This window comes from Oncorhynchus keta, chromosome 7 (assembly GCF_023373465.1).
Source record: "Oncorhynchus keta strain PuntledgeMale-10-30-2019 chromosome 7, Oket_V2, whole genome shotgun sequence".
Classification (NCBI taxonomy): domain Eukaryota; kingdom Metazoa; phylum Chordata; class Actinopteri; order Salmoniformes; family Salmonidae; genus Oncorhynchus; species Oncorhynchus keta.
The window spans coordinates 22,103,193-22,130,351 of record NC_068427.1 but is presented as its reverse complement, the minus strand read 5'-3'; the positions used below and the strand labels follow the sequence as shown (position 1 = coordinate 22,130,351).

At 39.8% G+C, this 27,159-nt stretch overlaps 1 protein-coding gene across 6 annotated transcripts in view; it reads left to right on the top strand.

Annotated features, from left to right (window-relative positions):
- The first annotated feature begins 2,081 nt into the window (after positions 1 to 2,081).
- il1rapl1a (interleukin 1 receptor accessory protein-like 1a) overlaps positions 2,082 to 27,159 on the top strand; it is a 402,960-nt gene continuing 377,882 nt past the window's right edge. For 3 of the 6 annotated variants that reach the window (XM_052522250.1, XM_052522247.1, XM_052522242.1), the window contains exon 1: positions 2,082 to 3,041. The gene's annotated coding sequence lies outside the window, so the exon portion shown is untranslated. Of the gene's footprint in view, positions 3,042 to 4,252; positions 4,380 to 27,159 lie in introns of those variants that run through there. The other 3 variants (XM_052522249.1, XM_052522243.1, XM_052522245.1) reach the window with 3 other exon arrangements.

Sequence of the window (27,159 nt, the reverse complement as noted above, 5' to 3'; positions counted from 1 at the left end):
GAAAATATTACTTGTGTCATGCTATCCGGCTTGCCAGAATTATAGTTTGTTAAACAACTTCTTAGGGCTGAGATCCCGCTAACGGGATCGAAATGACAACAGCCAGTGAAAGTGCAAATTCAAAACAACAAAATTTCACAAGAGAAGCATCAAACAAGGTTCTAAAGACTGTTGACATCTAGTGGACTCCGTAAGAAGTGCAACACAACCAATATCCCACTGTATCTTCAATAAGGTAGTAGATGAGTAGAAAAACGACCAACCTCAGATTTCCCACTTCCTGGTTGGATTTTTTTCTCAGATTTTTGCCTGACATATGAGTTCTGTTATACTCACAGAAATCATTCAAACAGTTTTAGAAACTTCAGAGTGTTTCCTATCCAAATATACTAATAATATGCATATATTAGGGACTGAGTAGCAGGCAGTTTACTCTGGGCACCTTATTCATCCGAGATACTCAATACTGCCCCCAGCCATAACATGAAATGTATGGAGTGGCTGAAAATAAGTTTTAATGACTCCAACCTAAGTGTATGTAAACTTCCAACTTCAACTGTAGGTGGTATAGGAGGAAGGAGGTAGGAGGTATAGGAGGTAGGAGGCATAGCAGTTATAGGAGATAGGAGGTATTGTAGGTAGGAGGTATAGGAGGTAAGAGGAAGGAGGCATAGGAGGTATAGGAGGTAGGAGGTAAGAGGTATAGGAGTTATAGGAGGTAGGAGGTATAGGAGGTAGAAGGTAGAGGAGGTAGAAGGTATAGGAGATAGGTAGGAGGTATAAGAGGTAGGAGGTGTAGGGTGTATAGGAGGTACAGGGTATAGGAAGTAGGAGGTATATGAGGTTGGATGTATAGGAGGTAAGAAGTAGGAGGTAGAGGTATAGGAGGTGTTGGAGGTACAGGTACAAGGTATAGACTGATCAGGGTATAGTAGGTAGGACGTGTAGGAGGTTGGCGGTATGGAAGGCAGGAGGTATAGGAGGCAGGAGGTATTGGGGATATAGGCGGTAGGAGGTGTAGGAGTTTGGAGGTATAGGAGATAATGGAGGGAGCCTGTGTGTGTGTGTGTGTGTGTGTGTGTGTGTGTGTGTGTGTGTGTGTGTGTGTGTGTGTGTGTGTGTGTGTGTGTGTGTGTGTGTGTGTGTGTGTGTGTGTGTGTGTGTGTGTGTGTGTGTGTGTGTGTGTGTGTGTGTGTGTGTGTGTGTGTGCGCGTGCAGATGTGTGTGAGAGAGGGAGGGATAGGAAGAAAGGGGATACTAATATTGTTTTAGGAGGTAGAACATATAGGAGGTAGGAGGTATAGCAGGTAAAATGTAGGAGGCAGCTGCTAGTGGTGAATGAGTAGTACCTAGGACTTGAGGCTTTCTGAGCATCAGCTTGACACACACAAGAGAAAATAGACCGGCTGTGAGCAGCACTGTGAAGTGAATAGTTCCATCATAAGAGGGAAGTGAAGAGGAGGAAGCCCATACTGTATATATCTATGATGAATGCCTATAGGCCCTGTAAGGTACCTACTCCAACTCCAACAGGAACAACTGTGGAGGTGGACTTTTTGGCTGTGAGCATGAAGCTATAGATGCTTTACACAAGTCAACCTTTACCTTTGAACTCCTGGAGGGGTGGGCCTGTTCACATTTTACTGGATGGTCTTGTTGTAAGCACTTTTCCAATTTCACCACAATTGTGCATATGTGAGTGCATGCATGGGTGCTTGAGATCTCCTCTATGGTAGCCTTTCTTTTTCTCCTAGCCCCTCATCAATATTCAACTCCCAGACCGAACACGCTGTATTTATCACTGGATGATACATGTCAGTTGACAAATATATTTTCCCATTACAAAAACGTACCATACAAGGTCATGTTAATTGAAAAGCTCAGACCATAGGCTAGTATGAATAATATAATATAATAATATGTTCTATACTTTTACAGTTTGGATAGCATCCATTTAATTTATTGGCCATGGAGCGAGAGAAAGGGATGTAGGCGCCAAACTCCTTTCTACTGCATTTGTGTGATGGCAAGCTGCCCTCTCCCCCATCCTGTTTCACGCGCACATAGGTCTGGTGGCGGGCAGAAGGAAGGAACTCACGCCTCCAGTAAAATAGTATCTCACTCTCTCTCGGTCTCTCGATCTCTCTCTCTCTCACCGCGGGTGAATGGCACACCACGTGGCCCTCTTGCGCTATCGAGTGTAATTATAACACATTGGCTTTGGGCTTTAAAATTACAAGCCTGCCCACGGATTGTTTCATCTTCTTCTTAAAATAATTTACCCCTTCAAATCCGTGAGTAGTCCTTTAGTTAAGACAGAATGCAGGTGTTACGGAGGCGCTTGTTGAACGGGCGTGGGGAAGGCACTAGGACCGGGGAGAGTTCCCTCTCAGGAGCGCAGGCTATGAGCATCGCATCCACATAGCGGGGCTGTGGAGGAAACCCCCCCATCGGATCTGGCAATACAGGATACTTGCGATTATATCCATACATTTATTTTCCAGTCTGTGGCGTGGTGCGGTTTAGCGGAGTGCACAGTCCTGCGTTTGGGATGGTTGGGCACACTCCAGAGAATTCCTGATCGAACCTCTTGGCAAAAGCGAGCAGGCAGATTTAGGGGGGAGTTCAGTAGGCTACGCTCTTCCATTGCCCCCCGTTCGTTTTGTAAATGCCATATTTGTTGCCTTTTATTTTGTAGTTGGTCATAATAATTTCATTTTTTTAAACTATAGAAACCCCCTTTTCTTCGATCTCTCAGTCTCTCACCTAAATGCACGTCTGTTTATTGAGTGAGCTTGGCACTTCTTCATCCGTCTGAGAACAGAAACAAGATCCACATCTTTCTCTTTGGATTAAACTGCCGTTTAAACCGCCGCGGCTATCGTCCGAATGGGTGATCTGCTTGAAATACAGTTCTTCAGTGGCACCCTGACACTCCATGGAAACATGTTCTCTCTGGCTGATCCCCGTCGCTGTGATGTCCAAAGCTTTCCCCACTGACTGACGGACGCTCGTGGATCATTTTGTAAAGCGATTTGAAGGTAAGCCAATTCCCATTTGCTCTGTCTCTTGTCGCAGCCTATACCGCTCCTGGCAGTTTGATAAAGTTGGTTGGCCCTTAATTACAATTCTACTTCTTTGATCGCTGCAACACAATGGTCGGGTCTGTCATTGAGTCTAGTTTCCGATGGACGAGGGAATTATATATGAAGTTGCAGCAGTTATTCTGATTCTGAAAGCATTTCAGTCAATCACGGTGTATGAGGCGTAATATGTATCCATATAGACGCGCACGGCGGTCTGTGACGGTCGTGACTGTGACGGACCGGTGAATGGCTGTGTGAAGTTAAGCACCTGCCGCTGTTGCAGCACAGACTCTGTAATTAGCAGGCTACACGGGTAAATGGGGTGAACTGGGTTTTTCAGAACGAACAGACAGATATTCAGACAGACAGACTGTGGAATAGGCTGATGCGTTTTCTGTTGGCTAACGTGATTTCACGTGTGTTGTTTTCTTAGAAAAGACATTGTACAATGCATGCCATCGTGTGATTGGTGTAGGTTGCTATGGCTTATAGAAAGAAGAGCTCCAGTGTGGGGATGTTAAAGGACCTATAGAGGTCCACTGCAGTGCAGTCTCACATATTGGCCCGCCGGTTTAGGGAAGCTCAGCGAGAGGATTTAGATAAAGGTGTAAACGAAGCGGCAGCTTTTCCCCTGTAGGTAAGCCATATGCTGAATCCCGGCTTTGGGTACTGTATACAAATGGGGCATGTTTCAGGCGATTACAAGCTTTTGTTTGTGTGTTTGTTTCACAAGAGCAATAACAACTTTTTTTGTCAGTGGCATTTAGTCTCTCTCTCTCTCTCTCTCTCTCTCTCTCTCTCTCTCTCTCCACCTCTCTGTGTGTGAGCTTGTCTGTTTCAGTGTGTACCCGCGCGTGCATGCTCAGTATTTCTGCGTGCGTGTAAACGTGTGTGCGCGTGTGTGTATGTGTGTGTGTGTGTATGGGGGTTGTCAGATAGAGAGAGGGGGGACTACACAGTTGTTTCCCGGTTTACTGGCAATAAAAACGCACGGGCCAGGTTACTTACGCATTTTAATTGGATGGCAATATGCAGTTTACCGGGTGAATAGGCAATCAAGTATTAAAATGTGATATTTTACTGAGGTGACGCGATGCATCCCACTGGGCACAGACGTCAATTCAACGTCCATTCCACGTTGGTTCAACGTAATTTCATTGAAATGACGTAGACCCCATGTTGATTGAACCAGTGTGTGCCCAGTGGGATGACACAATGCTAAAGTTCCCGTTGGAAGGGTTAGTTCATGACCGGTGTGGGGGTGATTCTGTGGTCGGGAAATGTTAAGATTGGGTGAGTTTTCTGCTTTCTGCTGCTGTAAAAAAAAAAAAAAAAAAAAAAGCCTATATGGTGGTTGTGTACAGCAGGCCGTGCACACACCGCTCTGTCGTTTCCCAACCAGCTTCCTACAGCGAGTCTCACCGTGGGTAATCGCAGTGTGGTTAAACTTGCGGCTGGGGAAAAACAGCGCAACCCCGGGGGGGACTGTTCGGACAGGAGACGTATGACGCAGGGATTAAAGTGGTTGATTGACGATGATCCTATTTCGGGAACTGAGTCTCAATTAGAATGAATAGGGAGCTTCATGACTGAATACCCAATAAATACACTGTAAAACCAAGTGTTTAGGATTTGAACACACAACGAAATACTTCTCTGTAACATATTTGAAATGCATCAAGACATTTAGAATTTCAATGAAAAAGTGTCACAGTGTTTAGATGGTAAACACAAGAACATGTTTATTCGCTTTAACACTTTTTAAACACATTAACACATTTATTCAGCGTATCACTGTAACAAAGTGCTGTAAATGTACAGCAACACTTTAACAGTTAGCTACTCTAATTCTATATTATAGTTCAGTCAAAGATTTTTAAAACTAAACCAAGATAGACCACAGCCCGTATTTCAAACGCGTACAAATGAGTCATAGTGGGCAACGCAAGCATGAAGGTGGGCAGAACCAAGCACAAGCTAGCGAGATTCTATTGGCACGTTCCAGCATGCGTGCACATATTTCCGTTAGGGAACGCCTATTCTGTAGAGTGCTGGTGTGCAATAACTCAATTTTACTTTGCAATCCTTCTAAAAACACAATTAAAAAAAACTTTCGCAAAGAGTTAAGTGTACAAAACTTAGTCAACTCTATTCGCAACATATTCTAGTTTTGAGAACAGAAAATTGTATCGAGATCAAATGTTCCACGATGAGAAAATTCGTCAAAATCCATCTTGTTCTATCTTCTCCCATTGCCGGCATCTGGGCTTCCTCGCACTACCATATTTGGTAGCAAGTGGAAACGCCCAGCGGCTGCATCACATTTGTACATCCGGTGAAATATCTGTCAAGTTTTTCTACCTGTGTTTCAGTACTGTAAAGAGCAATGCATTATGGGGGCTCAATAGCGTTCTGCTACACTGCTTTAGAATTACAGCAATTGCTGTACAGTAAAGCACTGTATTACCTATTTTGCTGTATATTTACAGCAGCATACTATGAGTTATGGTGCATTATGCGAAAAGGTTGTGGGCAGTGAAATAATCTCTGGCTCATTAACATATTTAGAGGTGTGCCTTGTAAGACATTATATTTGTTGCACCCATTAGTGAGAATGCTGTACCCCTCAGAGTACAGTACCATACTGACTGGTGCGTTGCCAGTAATTTACTGTAAATCAGTACCATCCCTACAAAATACTGTACTGTAATTTTGGAGAGCCAAAAACATTTTGTGTGTGCATGGTATTGTTGTGGCTCATTAACACATTTTGCTGCGTGCCTTGTTAGTGGCTATATTTTTTGCACCTGTTACTGAAAATGCTGTACCAATTTAACTGATATGTGTAATAGTGCCCAAGCAATTGAACTGATATGTGTAGTAGTGCCCAAGCAATTTAACTGATATGTGTAGTAGTGCCCAAGCAATTTAACTGATATGTGTAGTAGTGCCCAAGCAATTTAACTGATATGTGTAGTAGTGCCCAAGCAATTTAACTGATATGTGTAGTAGTGCCCAGGCAATTTAACTGATATGTGTAGTAGTGCCCAAGCAATTTAACTGATATGTGTAGTAGTGCCCAAGCAATTTAACTGATATGTGTAGTAGTGCCCAAACAATTTAACTGATATGTGGTAGTAGTGCCCAAGCAATTTAACTGATATGTGTAGTAGTGCCCAAACAATTTAACTGATATGTGTAGTAGTGCCCAAGCAATTTAACTGATATGTGTAGTAATGCCCAAACAATTTAACTGATATGTGTAGTAGTGCCCAAGCAATTTAACTGATATGTGTAGTAGTGCCCAAACAATTTAACTGATATGTGTAGTAGTGCCCAAGCAATTTAACTGATATGTGTAGTAATGCCCAAACAATTTAACTGATATGTGTAGTAGTGCCCAAACAATTTAACTGATATGTGTAGTAGTGCCCAAACAATTTAACTGATATGTGTAGTAGTGCCCAAGCAATTTAACTGATATGTGTAGTAGTGCCCAAACAATTTAACTGATATGTGTAGTAGTGCCCAAGCAATTTAACTGATATGTGTAGTAGTGCCCAGGCAATTTAACTGATATGTGTCGTAATGCCCAGGCAATTTAACTGATATGTGTAGTAATGCCCAGGCAATTTAACTGATATGTGTAGTAGTGCCCAAGCAATTTAACTGATATGTGTAGTAGTGCCCAAACAATTTAACTGATATGTGGTAGTAGTGCCCAGGCAATTTAACTGATATGTGTAGTAATGCCCAGGCAATTTAACTGATATGTGTAGTAATGCCCAAGCAATTTAACTGATATGTGTAGTAATGCCCAAGCAATTTAACTGATATGTGTAGTAGTGCCCAAGCAATTTAACTGATATGTGTAGTAGTGCCCAAGCAATTTAACTGATATGTGTAGTAGTGCCCAAGCAATTTAACTGATATGTGTAGTAGTGCCCAGGCAATTTAACTGATATGTGTAGTAGTGCCCAGGCAATTTAACTGATATGTGTAGTAATGCCCAGGCAATTTAACTGATATGTGTAGTATTGCCCAGGCAATTTAACTGATATGTGTAATGAATTTCCTCCTCTTCTTCCGAAGAGGAGAGGCGAAACGGATCAGAGGACCAATACGCGGCGTGGTAATTGTCCATGGTTCTTTTTAATACGTTAAGGTACACATGAACAACTCACTACAAAAAAACAAGAAATGTGAAAACTCAAAACAGTCCTATCTGGTGCAAAGACAGAGACAGGAACAATCACCCACAAACACACAGTGAAACCCAGGCTACCTAAGTATGATTCTCAATCAAAGACAACTAATGACACCTGCCTCTGATTGAGAACCATACTAGGCCGAAACATAGAAATACCCAAAACATAGAAAAACAAACATAGACTGCCCACCCAACTCACGCCCTGACCATACTAACTAAATACAAAACACAGGAAATAAAGGTCAGAACGTGACAATATGTGTAGTAGTGCCCAGGCAATTTAACTGATATGTGTAGTAATGCCCAAACAATTTAACTGATATGTGTAGTAGTGCCCAAACAATTTAACTGATATGTGTAGTAGTGCCCAAGCAATTTAACTGATATGTGTAGTAATGCCCAAACAATTTAACTGATATGTGTAGTAATGCCCAAGCAATTTAACTGATATGTGTAGTAATGCCCAAGCAATTTAACTGATATGTGTAGTAGTGCCCAAACAATTTAACTGATATGTGTAGTAGTGCCCAAGCAATTTAACTGATATGTGTAGTAGTGCCCAAGCAATTTAACTGATATGTGTAGTAGTGCCCAAGCAATTTAACTGATATGTGTAGTAGTGCCCAAACAATTTAACTGATATGTGTAGTAGTGCCCAAGCAATTTAACTGATATGTGTAGTAATGCCCAAACAATTTAACTGATATGTGTAGTAGTGCCCAAACAATTTAACTGATATGTGTAGTAGTGCCCAAGCAATTTAACTGATATGTGTAGTAGTGCCCAAACAATTTAACTGATATGTGTAGTAGTGCCCAAACAATTTAACTGATATGTGTAGTAGTGCCCAAACAATTTAACTGATATGTGTAGTAGTGCCCAAACAATTTAACTGATGTGTAGTAGTGCCCAAGCAATTTAACTGATATGTGTAGTAATGCCCAAGCAATTTAACTGATATGTGTAGTAATGCCCAAGCAATTTAACTGATATGTGTAGTAGTGCCCAAGCAATTTAACTGATATGTGTAGTAATTCCCAAACAATTTAACTGATATGTGTAGTAGTGCCCAAGCAATTTAACTGATATGTGTAGTTGTGCCCAAGCAATTTAACTGATATGTGTAGTAGTGCCCAAGCAATTTAACTGATATGTGTAGTTGTGCCCAAGCAATTTAACTGATATGTGTAGTAGTGCCCAAGCAATTTAACTGATATGTGTAGTAGTGCCCAGGCAATTTAACTGATATGTGTAGTAGTGCCCAAACAATTTAACTGATATGTGTAGTAGTGCCCAAGCAATTTAACTGATATGTGTAATAATGCCCAAACAATTTAACTGATATGTGTAGTAATGCCCAAGCAATTTAACTGATATGTGTAGTAATGCCCAAGCAATTTAACTGATATGTGTAGTAATGCCCAAGCAATTTAACTGATATGTGTAGTAGTGCCCAAACAATTTAACTGATATGTGTAGTAGTGCCCAAGCAATTTAACTGATATGTGTAGTAATGCCCAAGCAATTTAACTGATATGTGTAGTAGTGCCCAAGCAATTTAACTGATATGTGTAGTTGTGCCCAAGCAATTTAACTGATATGTGTAGTAGTGCCCAATCAATTTAACTGATATGTGTAGTAATGCCCAAGCAATTTAACTGATATGTGGTAGTAGTGCCCAGGCAATTTAACTGATATGTGTAGTAGTGGACAAACAATTTAACTGATATGTGTAGTAGTGCCCAATCAATTTAACTGATATGTGTAGTAATGCCCAAGCAATTTAACTGATATGTGGTAGTAGTGCCCAGGCAATTTAACTGATATGTGTAGTAGTGCCCAAACAATTGAACTGATATGTGTAGTAGTGCCCAGGCAATTTAACTGATATGTGTAGTAGTGCCCAAACAATTTAACTGATATGTGTAGTAGTGCCCAAGCAATTTAACTGATATGTGTAGTAGTGCCCAAACAATTTAACTGATATGTGTAGTAGTGCCCAAGCAATTTAACTGATATGTGTAGTAATGCCCAAGCAATTTAACTGATATGTGTAGTAATGCCCAAGCAATTTAACTGATATGTGTAGTAGTGCCCAAGCAATTTAACTGATATGTGTAGTAATGCCCAAACAATTTAACTGATATGTGTAGTAGTGCCCAAGCAATTTAACTGATATGTGTAGTTGTGCCCAAGCAATTTAACTGATATGTGTAGTAGTGCCCAAGCAATTTAACTGATATGTGTAGTTGTGCCCAAGCAATTTAACTGATATGTGTAGTAGTGCCCAATCAATTTAACTGATATGTGTAGTAGTGCTCAGGCAATTTAACTGATATGTGTAGTAATGCCCAAACAATTGAACTGATATGTGTAGTAGTGCCCAAGCAATTTAACTGATATGTGTAGTTGTGCCCAAGCAATTTAACTGATATGTGTAGTAGTGCCCAATCAATTTAACTGATATGTGTAGTAGTGCCCAGGCAATTTAACTGATATGTGTAGTAGTGCCCAAACAATTTAACTGATATGTGTAGTAATGCCCAAACAATTTAACTGATATGTGTAGTAATGCCCAAGCAATTTAACTGATATGTGTAGTAATGCCCAAGCAATTTAACTGATATGTGTAGTAGTGCCCAAACAATTTAACTGATATGTGTAGTAGTGCCCAAACAATTTAACTGATATGTGTAGTAGTGCCCAAGCAATTTAACTGATATGTGTAGTAATGCCCAAGCAATTTAACTGATATGTGTAGTAATGCCCAAGCAATTTAACTGATATGTGTAGTAATTCCCAAACAATTTAACTGATATGTGTAGTAGTGCCCAAGCAATTTAACTGATATGTGTAGTTGTGCCCAAGCAATTTAACTGATATGTGTAGTAGTGCCCAAGCAATTTAACTGATATGTGTAGTTGTGCCCAAGCAATTTAACTGATATGTGTAGTAGTGCCCAAGCAATTTAACTGATATGTGTAGTAGTGCCCAGGCAATTTAACTGATATGTGTAGTAGTGCCCAGGCAATTTAATTGATATGTGTAGTAGTGCCCAAACAATTTAACTGATATGTGTAGTAGTGCCCAAGCAATTTAACTGATATGTGTAGTAATGCCCAAACAATTTAACTGATATGTGTAGTAATGCCCAAGCAATTTAACTGATATGTGTAGTAATGCCCAAGCAATTTAACTGATATGTGTAGTAATGCCCAAGCAATTTAACTGATATGTGTAGTAGTGCCCAAACAATTTAACTGATATGTGTAGTAGTGCCCAAACAATTTAACTGATATGTGTAGTAGTGCCCAAGCAATTTAACTGATATGTGTAGTAATGCCCAAGCAATTTAACTGATATGTGTAGTAATGCCCAAGCAATTTAACTGATATGTGTAGTAGTGCCCAAGCAATTTAACTGATATGTGTAGTAATGCCCAAACAATTTAACTGATATGTGTAGTAGTGCCCAAGCAATTTAACTGATATGTGTAGTTGTGCCCAAGCAATTTAACTGATATGTGTAGTAGTGCCCAAGCAATTTAACTGATATGTGTAGTAGTGCCCAAGCAATTTAACTGATATGTGTAGTAATTCCCAAACAATTTAACTGATATGTGTAGTAGTGCCCAAGCAATTTAACTGATATGTGTAGTTGTGCCCAAGCAATTTAACTGATATGTGTAGTAGTGCCCAAGCAATTTAACTGATATGTGTAGTAGTGCCCAAGCAATTTAACTGATATGTGTAGTAGTGCCCAAGCAATTTAACTGATATGTGTAGTAGTGCCCAAGGCAATTTAACTGATATGTGTAGTAGTGCCCAAACAATTTAACTGATATGTGTAGTAGTGCCCAAGCAATTTAACTGATATGTGTAGTAGTGCCCAAGCAATTTAACTGATATGTGTAGTAATGCCCAAACAATTTAACTGATAGTAGTAATGCCCAAGCAATTTAACTGATATGTGTAGTAATGCCCAAGCAATTTAACTGATATGTGTAGTAATGCCCAAGCAATTTAACTGATATGTGTAGTAGTGCCCAAACAATTTAACTGATATGTAGTAGTGCCCAAACAATTTAACTGATATGTGTAGTAGTGCCCAAGCAATTTAACTGATATGTAATGCCCAAGCAATTTAACTGTAGTAGTAATGCCCAAGCAATTTAACATATTTAACTGATATGTGTAGTAGTGCCCAAGCAATTTAACTGATATGTGTAGTTGTGCCCAAGCAATTTAACTGATATGTGTAGTAGTGCCCAATCAATTTAACTGATATGTGTAGTAATGCCCAAGCAATTTAACTGATATGTGTAGTAGTGCCCAATCAATTTAACTGATATGTGTAGTAACTGTGCCCAGGCAATTTAACTGATATGTGTAGTAGTGCCCAATCAATTTAACTGATATGTGTAGTAATGCCCAAGCAATTTAACTGATATGTGGTAGTAGTGCCCAGGCAATTTAACTGATATGTGTAGTAGTGCCCAAACAATTTAACTGATATGTGTAGTAGTGCCCAGGCAATTTAACTGATATGTGTAGTAATGCCCAAACAATTTAACTGATATGTGTAGTAGTGCCCAAACAATTTAACTGATATGTGTAGTAGTGCCCAAGCAATTTAACTGATATGTGTAGTAATGCCCAAACAATTTAACTGATATGTGTAGTAATGCCCAAGCAATTTAACTGATATGTGTAGTAATGCCCAAGCAATTTAACTGATATGTGTAGTAGTGCCCAAACAATTTAACTGATATGTGTAGTAGTGCCCAAGCAATTTAACTGATATGTGTAGTAATGCCCAAGCAATTTAACTGATATGTGTAGTAGTGCCCAAGCAATTTAACTGATATGTGTAGTAATGCCCAAACAATTTAACTGATATGTGTAGTAGTGCCCAAGCAATTTAACTGATATGTGTAGTAGTGCCCAATCAATTTAACTGATATGTGTAGTAGTGCCCAGGCAATTTAACTGATATGTGTAGTAATGCCCAAACAATTTAACTGATATGTGTAGTAGTGCCCAAGCAATTTAACTGATATGTGTAGTTGTGCCCAAGCAATTTAACTGATATGTGTAGTAGTGCCCAATCAATTTAACTGATATGTGTAGTAGTGCCCAGGCAATTTAACTGATATGTGTAGTAGTGCCCAAACAATTTAACTGATATGTGTAGTAGTGCCCAAACAATTTAACTGATATGTGTAGTAATGCCCAGGCAATTTAACTGATATGTGTAGTAATGCCCAGGCAATTTAACTGATATGTGTAGTAGTGCCCAGGCAATTTAACTGATATGTGTAGTAGTGCCCAGGCAATTTAACTGATATGTGTGTATTGCCCAGGCAATTTAACTGATATGTGTAATGAATTTCCTCCTCTTCTTGAAACGGATCAGAGGACCAATTTAATTGTCCATGTTCTTTTAATACGTTAAGGTACACATGAACAACTCACTACAAAAAAACAAGAAATGTGAAAACTCAAAACAGTCCTATCTGGTGCAAAGACAGAGACAGGAACAATCACCCACAAACACACAGTGATATGTATGATTCTCAATCAAAGACAACTAATGACACCTGCCTCTGATTGAGAACCAATTTACCCAAAACATGAAAAACAAACATAGACTGCCCACCCAACTCACGCCCTGACCATACTAACTAAATACAAAACACAGGAAATAAAGGTCAGAACGTGACAATATGTGTAGTAGTGCCCAGGCAATTTAACTGATATGTGTAGTAATGCTCAGGCAATTTAACTGATATGTGTAGTAATGCCCAAACAATTTAACTGATATGTGTAGTAGTGCCCAAACAATTTAACTGATATGTGTAGTAATGCCCAAGCAATTTAACTGATATGTGTAGTAGTGCCCAAGCAATTTAACTGATATGTGTAGTAGTGCCCAAGCAATTTAACTGATATGTGTAGTAGTGCCCAAACAATTTAACTGATATGTGTAGTAGTGCCCAAGCAATTTAACTGATATGTGTAGTAGTGCCCAAGCAATTTAACTGATATGTGTAGTAGTGCCCAAGCAATTTAACTGATATGTGTAGTAGTGCCCAAACAATTTAACTGATATGTGTAGTAGTGCCCAAGCAATTTAACTGATATGTGTAGTAATGCCCAAACAATTTAACTGATATGTGTAGTAGTGCCCAAACAATTTAACTGATATGTGTAGTAGTGCCCAAGCAATTTAACTGATATGTGTAGTAGTGCCCAAACAATTTAACTGATATGTGTAGTAGTGCCCAAGCAATTTAACTGATATGTGTAGTAGTGCCCAGGCAATTTAACTGATATGTGTAGTAGTGCCCAAACAATTTAACTGATGTGTAGTAGTGCCCAAGCAATTTAACTGATATGTGTAGTAATGCCCAAGCAATTTAACTGATATGTGTAGTAATGCCCAAGCAATTTAACTGATATGTGTAGTAGTGCCCAAGCAATTTAACTGATATGTGTAGTAATTCCCAAACAATTTAACTGATATGTGTAGTAGTGCCCAAGCAATTTAACTGATATGTGTAGTTGTGCCCAAGCAATTTAACTGATATGTGTAGTAGTGCCCAAGCAATTTAACTGATATGTGTAGTTGTGCCCAAGCAATTTAACTGATATGTGTAGTAGTGCCCAAGCAATTTAACTGATATGTGTAGTAGTGCCCAGGCAATTTAACTGATATGTGTAGTAGTGCCCAAACAATTTAACTGATATGTGTAGTAGTGCCCAAGCAATTTAACTGATATGTGATAATGCCCAAACAATTTAACTGATATGTGTAGTAATGCCCAAGCAATTTAACTGATATGTGTAGTAATGCCCAAGCAATTTAACTGATATGTGTAGTAATGCCCAAGCAATTTAACTGATATGTGTAGTAGTGCCCAAACAATTTAACTGATATGTGTAGTTGTGCCCAAGCAATTTAACTGATATGTGTAGTAGTGCCCAAGCAATTTAACTGATATGTGTAGTAGTGCCCAAGCAATTTAACTGATATGTGTAGTTGTGCCCAAGCAATTTAACTGATATGTGTAGTAGTGCCCAATCAATTTAACTGATATGTGTAGTAATGCCCAAGCAATTTAACTGATATGTGGTAGTAGTGCCCAGGCAATTTAACTGATATGTGTAGTAGTGGACAAACAATTTAACTGATATGTGTAGTAGTGCCCAATCAATTTAACTGATATGTGTAGTAATGCCCAAGCAATTTAACTGATATGTGGTAGTAGTGCCCAGGCAATTTAACTGATATGTGTAGTAGTGCCCAAACAATTGAACTGATATGTGTAGTAGTGCCCAGGCAATTTAACTGATATGTGTAGTAGTGCCCAAACAATTTAACTGATATGTGTAGTAGTGCCCAAACAATTTAACTGATATGTGTAGTAGTGCCCAAACAATTTAACTGATATGTGTAGTAGTGCCCAAGCAATTTAACTGATATGTGTAGTAATGCCCAAGCAATTTAACTGATATGTGTAGTAATGCCCAAGCAATTTAACTGATATGTGTAGTAGTGCCCAAGCAATTTAACTGATATGTGTAGTAATGCCCAAACAATTTAACTGATATGTGTAGTAGTGCCCAAGCAATTTAACTGATATGTGTAGTTGTGCCCAAGCAATTTAACTGATATGTGTAGTAGTGCCCAAGCAATTTAACTGATATGTGTAGTTGTGCCCAAGCAATTTAACTGATATGTGTAGTAGTGCCCAATCAATTTAACTGATATGTGTAGTAGTGCTCAGGCAATTTAACTGATATGTGTAGTAATGCCCAAACAATTGAACTGATATGTGTAGTAGTGCCCAAGCAATTTAACTGATATGTGTAGTTGTGCCCAAGCAATTTAACTGATATGTGTAGTAGTGCCCAATCAATTTAACTGATATGTGTAGTAGTGCCCAGGCAATTTAACTGATATGTGTAGTAGTGCCCAAACAATTTAACTGATATGTGTAGTAGTGCCCAAACAATTTAACTGATATGTGTAGTAATGCCCAAGCAATTTAACTGATATGTGTAGTAATGCCCAAGCAATTTAACTGATATGTGTAGTAGTGCCCAAACAATTTAACTGATATGTGTAGTAGTGCCCAAACAATTTAACTGATATGTGTAGTAGTGCCCAAGCAATTTAACTGATATGTGTAGTAATGCCCAAGCAATTTAACTGATATGTGTAGTAATGCCCAAGCAATTTAACTGATATGTGTAGTAATTCCCAAACAATTTAACTGATATGTGTAGTAGTGCCCAAGCAATTTAACTGATATGTGTAGTTGTGCCCAAGCAATTTAACTGATATGTGTAGTAGTGCCCAAGCAATTTAACTGATATGTGTAGTTGTGCCCAAGCAATTTAACTGATATGTGTAGTAGTGCCCAAGCAATTTAACTGATATGTGTAGTAGTGCCCAGGCAATTTAACTGATATGTGTAGTAGTGCCCAGGCAATTTAATTGATATGTGTAGTAGTGCCCAAACAATTTAACTGATATGTGTAGTAGTGCCCAAGCAATTTAACTGATATGTGTAGTAATGCCCAAACAATTTAACTGATATGTGTAGTAATGCCCAAGCAATTTAACTGATATGTGTAGTAATGCCCAAGCAATTTAACTGATATGTGTAGTAATGCCCAAGCAATTTAACTGATATGTGTAGTAGTGCCCAAACAATTTAACTGATATGTGTAGTAGTGCCCAAACAATTTAACTGATATGTGTAGTAGTGCCCAAGCAATTTAACTGATATGTGTAGTAATGCCCAAGCAATTTAACTGATATGTGTAGTAATGCCCAAGCAATTTAACTGATATGTGTAGTAGTGCCCAAGCAATTTAACTGATATGTGTAGTAATGCCCAAACAATTTAACTGATATGTGTAGTAGTGCCCAAGCAATTTAACTGATATGTGTAGTTGTGCCCAAGCAATTTAACTGATATGTGTAGTAGTGCCCAAGCAATTTAACTGATATGTGTAGTAGTGCCCAAGCAATTTAACTGATATGTGTAGTAATTCCCAAACAATTTAACTGATATGTGTAGTAGTGCCCAAGCAATTTAACTGATATGTGTAGTTGTGCCCAAGCAATTTAACTGATATGTGTAGTAGTGCCCAAGCAATTTAACTGATATGTGTAGTTGTGCCCAAGCAATTTAACTGATATGTGTAGTAGTGCCCAAGCAATTTAACTGATATGTGTAGTAGTGCCCAGGCAATTTAACTGATATGTGTAGTAATGCCCAAACAATTTAACTGATATGTGTAGTAGTGCCCAAACAATTTAACTGATATGTGTAGTAGTGCCCAAGCAATTTAACTGATATGTGTAGTAATGCCCAAACAATTTAACTGATATGTGTAGTAATGCCCAAGCAATTTAACTGATATGTGTAGTAATGCCCAAGCAATTTAACTGATATGTGTAGTAATGCCCAAGCAATTTAACTGATATGTGTAGTAGTGCCCAAACAATTTAACTGATATGTGTAGTAGTGCCCAAACAATTTAACTGATATGTGTAGTAGTGCCCAAGCAATTTAACTGATATGTGTAGTAATGCCCAAGCAATTTAACTGATATGTGTAGTAATGCCCAAGCAATTTAACTGATATGTGTAGTAGTGCCCAAGCAATTTAACTGATATGTGTAGTAATGCCCAAACAATTTAACTGATATGTGTAGTAGTGCCCAAGCAATTTAACTGATATGTGTAGTTGTGCCCAAGCAATTTAACTGATATGTGTAGTAGTGCCCAAGCAATTTAACTGATATGTGTAGTAGTGCCCAAGCAATTTAACTGATATGTGTAGTTGTGCCCAAGCAATTTAACTGATATGTGTAGTAGTGCCCAATCAATTTAACTGATATGTGTAGTAATGCCCAAGCAATTTAACTGATATGTGGTAGTAGTGCCCAGGCAATTTAACTGATATGTGTAGTAGTGGACAAACAATTTAACTGATATGTGTAGTAGTGCCCAATCAATTTAACTGATATGTGTAGTAATGCCCAAGCAATTTAACTGATATGTGGTAGTAGTGCCCAGGCAATTTAACTGATATGTGTAGTAGTGCCCAAACAATTTAACTGATATGTGTAGTAGTGCCCAAGCAATTTAACTGATATGTGTAGTAATGCCCAAACAATTTAACTGATATGTGTAGTAGTGCCCAAACAATTTAACTGATATGTGTAGTAGTGCCCAAGCAATTTAACTGATATGTGTAGTAATGCCCAAGCAATTTAACTGATATGTGTAGTAATGCCCAAGCAATTTAACTGATATGTGTAGTAGTGCCCAAGCAATGTTTAACTGATATGTGTAGTAGTGCCCAAACAATTTAACTGATATGTGTAGTAGTGCCCAAGCAATTTAACTGATATGTGTAGTAGTGCCCAAGCAATTTAACTGATATGTGTAGTAGTGCCCAAGCAATTTAACTGATATGTATAGTAATGCCCAAACAATTTAACTGATATGTGTAGTAGTGCCCAAGCAATTTAACTGATATGTGTAGTTGTGCCCAAGCAATTTAACTGATATGTGTAGTAATGCCCAAGCAATTTAACTGATATGTGTAGTAGTGCCCAGGCAATTTAACTGATATGTGTAGTAGTGCCCAAACAATTTAACTGATATGTGTAGTAGTGCCCAAGCAATTTAACTGATATGTGTAGTAATGCCCAAGCAATTTAACTGATATGTGTAGTAATGCCCAAGCAATTTAACTGATATGTGTAGTAGTGCCCAAACAATTTAACTGATATGTGTAGTAGTGCCCAAACAATTTAACTGATATGTGTAGTAGTGCCCAAGCAATTTAACTGATATGTGTAGTAATGCCCAAGCAATTTAACTGATATGTGTAGTAGTGCCCAAGCAATTTAACTGATATGTGTAGTAATGCCCAAACAATTTAACTGATATGTGTAGTAGTGCCCAAGCAATTTAACTGATATGTGTAGTTGTGCCCAAGCAATTTAACTGATATGTGTAGTAGTGCCCAAGCAATTTAACTGATATGTGTAGTAGTGCCCAAGCAATTTAACTGATATGTGTAGTTGTGCCCAAGCAATTTAACTGATATGTGTAGTAGTGCCCAATCAATTTAACGGATATGTGTAGTAATGCCCAAGCAATTTAACTGATATGTGGTAGTAGTGCCCAGGCAATTTAACTGATATGTGTAGTAGTGGACAAACAATTTAACTGATATGTGTAGTAGTGCCCAATCAATTTAACTGATATGTGTAGTAATGCCCAAGCAATTTAACTGATATGTGTAGTAGTGCCCAAGCAATTTAACTGATATGTGTAGTAGTGCCCAAACAATTTAACTGATATGTGTAGTAGTGCCCAAGCAATTTAACTGATATGTGTAGTAGTGCCCAGGCAATTTAACTGATATGTGTAGTAGTGCCCAAGCAATTTAACTGATATGTGTAGTAGTGCCCAAGCAATTTAACTGATATGTGTAGTAGTGCCCAGGCAATTTAACTGATATGTGTAGTAGTGCCCAGGCAATTTAACTGATATGTGTAGTAATGCCCAGGCAATTTAACTGATATGTGTAGTATTGCCCAGGCAATTTAACTGATATGTGTAGTAATGCCCAAGCAATTTAACTGATATGTGTAGTAATGCCCAAACAATTTAACTGATATGTGGTAGTAGTGCCCAAACAATTTAACTGATATGTGTAGTAGTGCCCAAACAATTGAACTGATATGTGTAGTAGTGCCCAGGCAATTTAACTGATATGTGTAGTAGTGCCCAGGCAATTTAACTGATATGTGTAGTAGTGCCCAAACAATTGAACTGATATGTGTAGTAGTGCCCAAGCAATTTAACTGATATGTGTAGTAGTGCCCAAACAATTTAACTGATATGTGTAGTAGTGCCCAAGCAATTTAACTGATATGTGTAGTAATGCCCAGGCAATTTAATGTAGATATGGAACAGATCAGAGTGACTGCGGGTCTTAAACCTTTAATGGGTGAATATTAAGCCATGTCTTTTTAATGGGTTTTGGCCTGTACTCACTGGCAGTTTGGAAGCCTTTGTTTAGGCCTCTAGAAGTGCAATTTATATAAAACACCAAATATTCATAAATATACTGTAATATACAAATACCTACCTGCTTGCACTAACCCCATGTAATTACTGTAAAATACCGACACAATTCCATTAGCATATACTTAAAGTATAGTATACTAATTTTACAGTATTGTAATGTATCATTGCTCAGAATTGTCCAGTAATTTACAGGATGCTGGTGGTAAGTTGGTGTGAATATTACAGTAACGTACATTTCACTAGCCAGAGATGGTAAAAGATATATCCAAATGGTATCAATCAATCAAATGTATTTATAAGCCCTTTTTACAACAGCCGATGTCACAAAGTGCTGTACAGAAGAAACCCAACCTAAAACCCCAAACAGCAAGCAATGCAGATGTACAAATACAGGATAGTTTGAAGACCAATGTATCCTTAACTACAACAACGTTCCCAGTAACGGTTAAAGATAGGGTTGACTTGCTCTGACACGCTGATTATTGCTGACCACCAGATGTCACTAATTTGCATTGTGAACATATAACGAAGCTCCGAGTAATTAACAATTTTTTGGCAAAAGCGAAGCCTTCAGAATGCCACAGTCTTCAGAAAGACACGCAAGTCACAATACTGTGGTTTATAAAGTGATTAGTAACTCCTTTCAGAAACCAGCCAGAGAGAGGATAGCCAAGAACATGAATATTTTACCATCTACAACCTACACCCATAATGACTGCAACAGTAACTAACTTAAGAAGAAAACACTACCTAAACCATCTAAACTGGAACAGCCATCTCAGTAACGGGTGTAATAAGGCCAACCCCTTACAGATTAGATTAGTTTAGAAAATTGTCAGTTATTTATCTTTATGAAGTATAAGCTCAATGAATCAATCAATCAATGTGAAAAGATGGATATTAAAACAAAATATTCAAAACAATCATCCTGCAACAAAGCATGCTGGGAAATATGATAATGTACACTATGGACAGCGCCCTACACCCTAAAGCAAGGCCGTATTGGTCATGAATTTAGGCTACAAGATAGATAGGGCAATTCAGCATTAGAAACAGTGTGTGAATGCAGCCATACACACAGCTGTCTTACCAAACTAAGTGCTGAAAGTTGTAGCTTAGTTATTCATGCATGCAAACAAATATTGAATAGTAGTTTGGCAACTGGGAACGCAAATGAATGAATGAGAACGGAACAGAACAAAACAGCGGTACCCAGTAGGCCTAGTAAATACAATATCAGATCGCCGTGACACAATCTATATTTAGGCGAGATACATTAACAATAAAAAAGGCGAATGGAGATCCAAATAACCAAAACGTAGCCAACTAACAAGTAGGCCTATAGGCCCGCTTCAAACATGGGAAACCATGCTGCTGATGAGTATAGCAACACATTGTGATATGGCACAATACACTTCTGTGGATCAAGTTCAATCAACGTAATCAATGAATCAATACCAGCCTACCATAATCACGTTTGCAGTATGTACAGTTCCATTAACAACCACGAAAACCAATAGCCTACCAAAAAAAACATAATAGAATGTATCTATTTCTATGATGAAACATACCACTATGTAGCTATACCCAGGGGCATCATTTGGGTTCTTGCATTGGAATTATATTGAATTCTGCAGTAACAGAGTATTCCAGACAGTATCTTCCTATGAACCAGTTGCTATTAAATGAATGTTTTGGGACAGAAAATCTACAGCTAGGGTAGGATTCTAGGCTAACCTTGGCTGGCTGCTCTGTTCCAATATCGTCAGGAACAGTCAGAGGTCTAGGGGGCTGAGGAGCCATTATCCTGGTGGGTAGGGTGGGTAGGCTCCTCATGTGGAGCTCTGCAGCATCATCACTGCTGAGTTTGGCGACGGCCTCGGTTGTTTGATGCTGCTGCTACTGCTCATCGCTCTCCTTCCCCTTTTGGCTTCGTTTGGGTACTTTGGTGAAGCCATTTTCTGAAACCCATCGCGGCAGGGGCAGATTAGCTGGTTGGAGCGAGCTAATTCATCTGAGGTTGACACTAATGCTTTTTACAGCTAGTGAAGAAGCTAACTAAACTCTTTAGTGGTGGAGCGTGAGGCAGAGTTGAGTGAAGCAGCTTCAATGGTAAACTTGACCCCACCCTTTTCAAATCAAATATTACAGGCGGTGGCTTATCACGTTATTCACTTAGACTACAGCAGATGAGAAGCATTTCCCCCCTGCTTTCATACAGAGCGCCACGCTCTGTCCACTGTGCTGACGTACAGACTTTGCGCCAATCTGTCTCTCAATCATTATTATTATTATTTTTTTATATATAGGGACATAAAACTTAAACTATGCGGGCACAAGTTTCAACTGAGGGGGCTAGCCTCTTTATCCACCATCGTGGAGCCAGGCCCAAGGTAAAGTGTCAGGCATTTCTAACACTGATCTGAATAAAAAAGCATGGAAAATCACATCAGTGTCTAATTACTAAATGCACTCTAAAACGGGATGGTAGGAAAGGAAACAACACTTAGGAGATGTTCTCCTGCTGGAAACGGACTATCATGTATAATCTTTCATTCTAAATGCCCGTGTTTATAATGAGGATACTTATTGGCAAATCTACATTTTTCAGTTTAAAACACTGACGTTTTTGTTTCATGTTCCATGTTTCATGGTTTTACAGTGTAGGCTACCGAGCCTCGCCAGGCCTAAGACTCCTCAGACACAAACCCCAGGAGGTATCGCTGTATTCATGTTTGTTTTGATGTTCATTTGGTTGGTTCATGTCGCGAGAGCGCTCTTTGAGGAGGAGTGCAGTGAATAAAATGAACATGATATACCATGTGGTGAGGACTTTAAACACAACATAATCAGTATTACAAGAAAGGATTCAGCATGTTAGAACTCTAAATGTATTCAAGTATAGCCTAGGCTACGTCTTCTTTTTCCAAGAATATTTAGGATGTTCTCAGACTGCCAGTCGTGATGAATCCCATTCCGAAAAAGCCAGAGAATGTTAAGAAGATCAGACAGTGCTTCTAGTGAGTATGGTGGCCAACTATACCCACCCGTTCATCTTAATGTGCCAGAGGCTCTCTCTCTCTCTCTCTCTCTCTCTCTCTCTCTCTCTCTCTCTCTCTCTCTCTCTCTCTCTCTCTCTCTCTCTCTCTCTCTCTCTCTCTCGCCTGTGCATGAATATTCATAATGCAGTAATATAGCTTAATCGAATTCCAAGGTGCAAATGCTGTGTAGTTTGTCAGTGGCTTGCGTTGCCGTAAGTGGTGCTGAAATGGACAGCTCCGTCTTGTTGGCTCGCGCTCTCAAAGACCTAGTGATACAGCAGGTAACAAACAACAGGTCACACAGCAACGCACCAATGGAAAGACACACTCAGCCAATCATGAATGGCAGAGCTAGCCTACACCACACGTGTCACTTTCTGTGGTGTGGCTTACAGCAGGCATAATATTATCTGTAAAGTGTATTGAGGTTTTTTCAAAATGAATACTTGCCAACTTAGACAATAAAAATGATTATTGAAGTAATATCAGGATAAACCTGTGTCTGTTATTTCATAGGCCTACACTTTGTGTAGCAACTCTCCTCTCCTGTAGACCTAGGTGAGCCAATGCACATTTCTTCCAGCCTCCCGCCAGCGTCCTAATGAAGCACCATCTCTCCCGTGGGGCCAAATACAGCACTCCCCGTAGGTTTTCCTGTTAATTCATTTTCCAACATTCCCTTCCCTGCATTAGCGGTTGATTGCTTTATACGGCTGCCTTTCTGTGTGTACTGGGGGCTGTTAAAAGCCATTTATCGGTCATCATGAAGTGGTCCTGTAGCATTTAAACACCCAGGTATTGCTGGGGACCACTTTGAGGTGGTGAAATGTATCAGTAACTTGGTGTGTCCGGAAAAGCAGTGCTGCAGGAACAGGGCTCGGTAACAAGGGGAACACGCTCATGGAAAGGCCTGGTTAGACTACAGAGCAGATTGGTGTTAATGTCTATCTGTCTGCTCACTGTTCCTTTCCCCATGCCGCGCCACGCCTGCTAAAGCCACACAGATGGTCAACATGTTCCAAGGAATTGTTTAGGCCTTTAGCTACCTAAAAGCTAATAGCATCAACATCCAGTTTTACCTCAGCCATTGACATCTAGCTCGAAAGAGAGGAAAACCTTCCAGGAGCCTCGTTCTCTCTTCACTGGAACTCGCACCGGGAGCACACTTTGATGACAGGGGCGGTTTCATCTGTTGATGTTGCTGTTGACGTTTTTGATGTGAGTGTTACATTTGGCACGTTTTGATGCCATTGTTTTGATGGGTAGCATTTTCACGGGGCACCCGGGGACCCCTGTGAGGAGCTTGCCAGCTCTGCTCCTGCTGTGGAAGATTGATATTTGTAATTTAGGAGAAGCTGTCACACAGCACTCACCAGACGGAAACTGCCAAGGAGGCGCTCAGTCGATTAAATGCGTTTTGTTTAGAAATAATTATTCTGATGTGAGGGAGATGCTGAGTGGTCATAGGAGGGCATGACGAGGACTATGTTTAAATCACACTCACACACACAGAGGTGACTGTGGAGGGCATGTTAGGGGTGATATTATGTCATCTGTCACGGCTCTATAATCTCGGATGAGCCCTCAGATCATCACAGTAGGGTTTTCTGCACAGATGGATGAAAGGTCAAAGCTGAGAGAGAGAGAGAACCTTCTATGCCATCAAAAGGAAGATAAAATTCGACATACCAATTAGGATCTGGATAAAAAAAAATACTTGAATCAGTTATAGAACCCATTACCCTTTATGGTTGTGAGGTCTGGGGTCCGCTCACCAACCAAGACTTCACAAAATGGGACAAAAAATACATTGAGACCCTGCATGCAGAATTCTGCAAAATGATCCTCCATGTACAAAGTAATACACCAAATAATGCAGAGCAGAATTAGACCGAAACTGAAGATCTTGTACAACGCTGTGTAATACTCCCTTCACAGAACAGTGCAAACTGTCTTTAACCAGAATAGAAAGAGGAGTAGGAGGCCCCGGTGCACAACTGTGCAAGAGGAGAAGTACATTAGTGTGTAGTTTGAGAAACAGACGCCTCACAAGTCCTCAACTGGCAGCTTCATTAAATCGTGTGAGAGAGAGAGAGAGAGAGAGAGAGAGAGAGACCATAAGCTCTGGCAGTGTGTGTGCCTTCACCCCACCCACTATGGTCTCAATATTGTCCTTCATTGCACAATTGGTATTTGCTTCCTCTAGAAGCTGTGCTTCAAATGACCATCTCCTCCTCATCATATTGATTGTCAATAAAAGTACAATAGACCAGAAGGTGAGAACACTGTTTGATTGACTGGAGCAAGACAGATACAGTGCCTTGCGAAAGTATTCGGCCCCCTTGAACTTTGCTACCTTTTGCCACATTTCAGGCTTCAAACATAAAGATATAAAACTGTATTTTCTTGTGAAGAATCAAAAACAAGTGGGACAGAATCATGAAGTGGAACGACATTTATTGGATATTTCAAACTTTTTTAACAAATCGAAAACTGAAACATTGGGCGTGCAAAATTATTCAGCCCCCTTAAGTTAATACTTTGTAGCGCCACCTTTTGCTGCGATTACAGCTGTAAGTCGCTTGGGGTATGTCTCTATCAGTTTTGCACATCGAGAGACTGAAATTTTTTCCCATTCCTCCTTGCAAAACAGCTCGAGCTCAGTGAGGTTGGATGGAGAGCATTTGTGAACAGCATTTTTCAGTTCTTTCCACAGATTCTCGATTGGATTCAGGTCTGGACTTTGACTTGGCCATTCTAACACCTGGATATGTTTATTTTTGAACCATTCCATTGTAGATTTTGCTTTATGTTTTGGATCATTGTCTTGTTGGAAGACAAACCTCCGTCTCAGGTCTTTTGCAGACTCCATCAGGTTTTCTTCCAGAATGGTCCTGTATTTGGCTCCATCCATCTTCCCATCAATTTTAACCATCTTCCCTGTCCCTGCTGAAGAAAAGCAGGCCCAAACCATGATGCTGCCACCACCATGTTTGACAGTGGGGAGGGTGGGTTCAGGGTGATGAGCTGTGTTGCTTTTACGCCAAACATAACGTTTTGCATTGTTGCCAAAAAGTTCCATTTTGGTTTCATCTGACAAGAGCACCTTCTTCCACATGTTTGGTGTGTCTCCCAGGTGGCTTGTGGCAAACTTTAAACAACACTTTTTATGGATATCTTTAAGAAATGGCTTTCTTCTTGCCACTTCCATAATGGCCAGATTTGTGCAATATACGACTGATTGTTGTCCTATGGACAGAGTCTCCCACCTCAGCTGTAGATCTCAGCAGTTCATCCAGAGTGATCATGGGCCTCTTGGCTGCATCTCTGATCAGTCTTCTCCTTGTATGAGCTGAACGTTTAGAGGGACGGCCAGGTCTTGGTAGATTTGCAGTGGTCTGATACTCCTTCCATTTCAATATTATCGCTTGCACAGTGCTCCTTGGGATGTTTAAAGCTTGGGAAATCTTTTTGTATCCAAATCCGGCTTTAAACTTCTTCACAACAGTATCTCGGACCTGCCTGGTGTGTTCCTTGTTCTTCATGATGCTCTCTGCGCTTTTAACGGACCTCTGAGACTATCACAGTGCAGGTGCATTTATACAGAGACTTGATTACACACAGGTGGATTGTATTTATCATCATTAGTCATTTAGGTCAACATTGGATCATTCAGAGATCCTCACTGAACTTCTGGAGAGAGTTTGCTGCACTGAAAGTAAAGGTGCTGAATAATTTTGCACGCCCAATTTTTCAGTTTTTGATTTGTTAAAAAAGTTTGAAATATCCAATAAATGTCGTTCCACTTCATGATTGTGTCCCACTTGTTGTTTATTCTTCACAAAAAAATACAGTTTTATATCTTTATGTTTGAAGCCTGAAATGTGGCAAAAGGTCGCAAAGTTCAAGGGGGACGAATACTTTTGCAAGGCACTGTAAATCCTGGTTCACCTTGCAGATTGGAGCTCTGTCTGGCATGTAGTAACTGTAGTTAGGAGACTGAGAGTATACTTAAAACATGGAGGAACACAAATCCTTTTGAGGGTCTCCATTGGTGTCTGTTCTATTCAAGCTGACACTTCTGCCACATAATGATATATTGTTACATCATTTGTATGGTATTTTTCTGTCCTCCATTCTCCCCTCTTCTCTCGGCTCTTTGCTCATTTTCCATTCCTCTTCCCCTCTTTCTCCCTCCCCTTCTTTTCTCTCTGTCAATCTTGCTCTCTCTCCCTGTATGGCTCCCTTCTCTCATCTCTTTGCTCTCTCCTCTCTCATTCCTTTGAGCTCCCTCTCCCCCAATCCTCCTCTCTCATTCCTTTGAGATCCCTCTCCCCCAATCCTCCTCTCTCTTTCCTTTGCGCTCCCTCTCCCCCAATCCTCCTCTCTCATTCCTTTGTGCTCTCTCTCCCCCAATCCTCCGCTCTCTTTCCTTTGTGCTCTCTCTCCCCCAATCCTCCTCTCTCTTTCCTTTGTGCTCCCTCTCCCCCAATCCTCCTCTCTCATTCCTTTGCGCTCCCTCTCCCCCAATCCTCCTCTCTCTTTCCTTTGCGCTCCCTCTCCCCCAATCCTCCTCTCTCATTCCTTTGTGCTCTCTCTCCCCCAATCCTCCGCTCTCTTTCCTTTGCGCTCCCTCTCCCCCAATCCTCCGCTCTCTTTCCTTTGCGTTCCCTCTCCCCCAAGCCTCCTCTCTCTT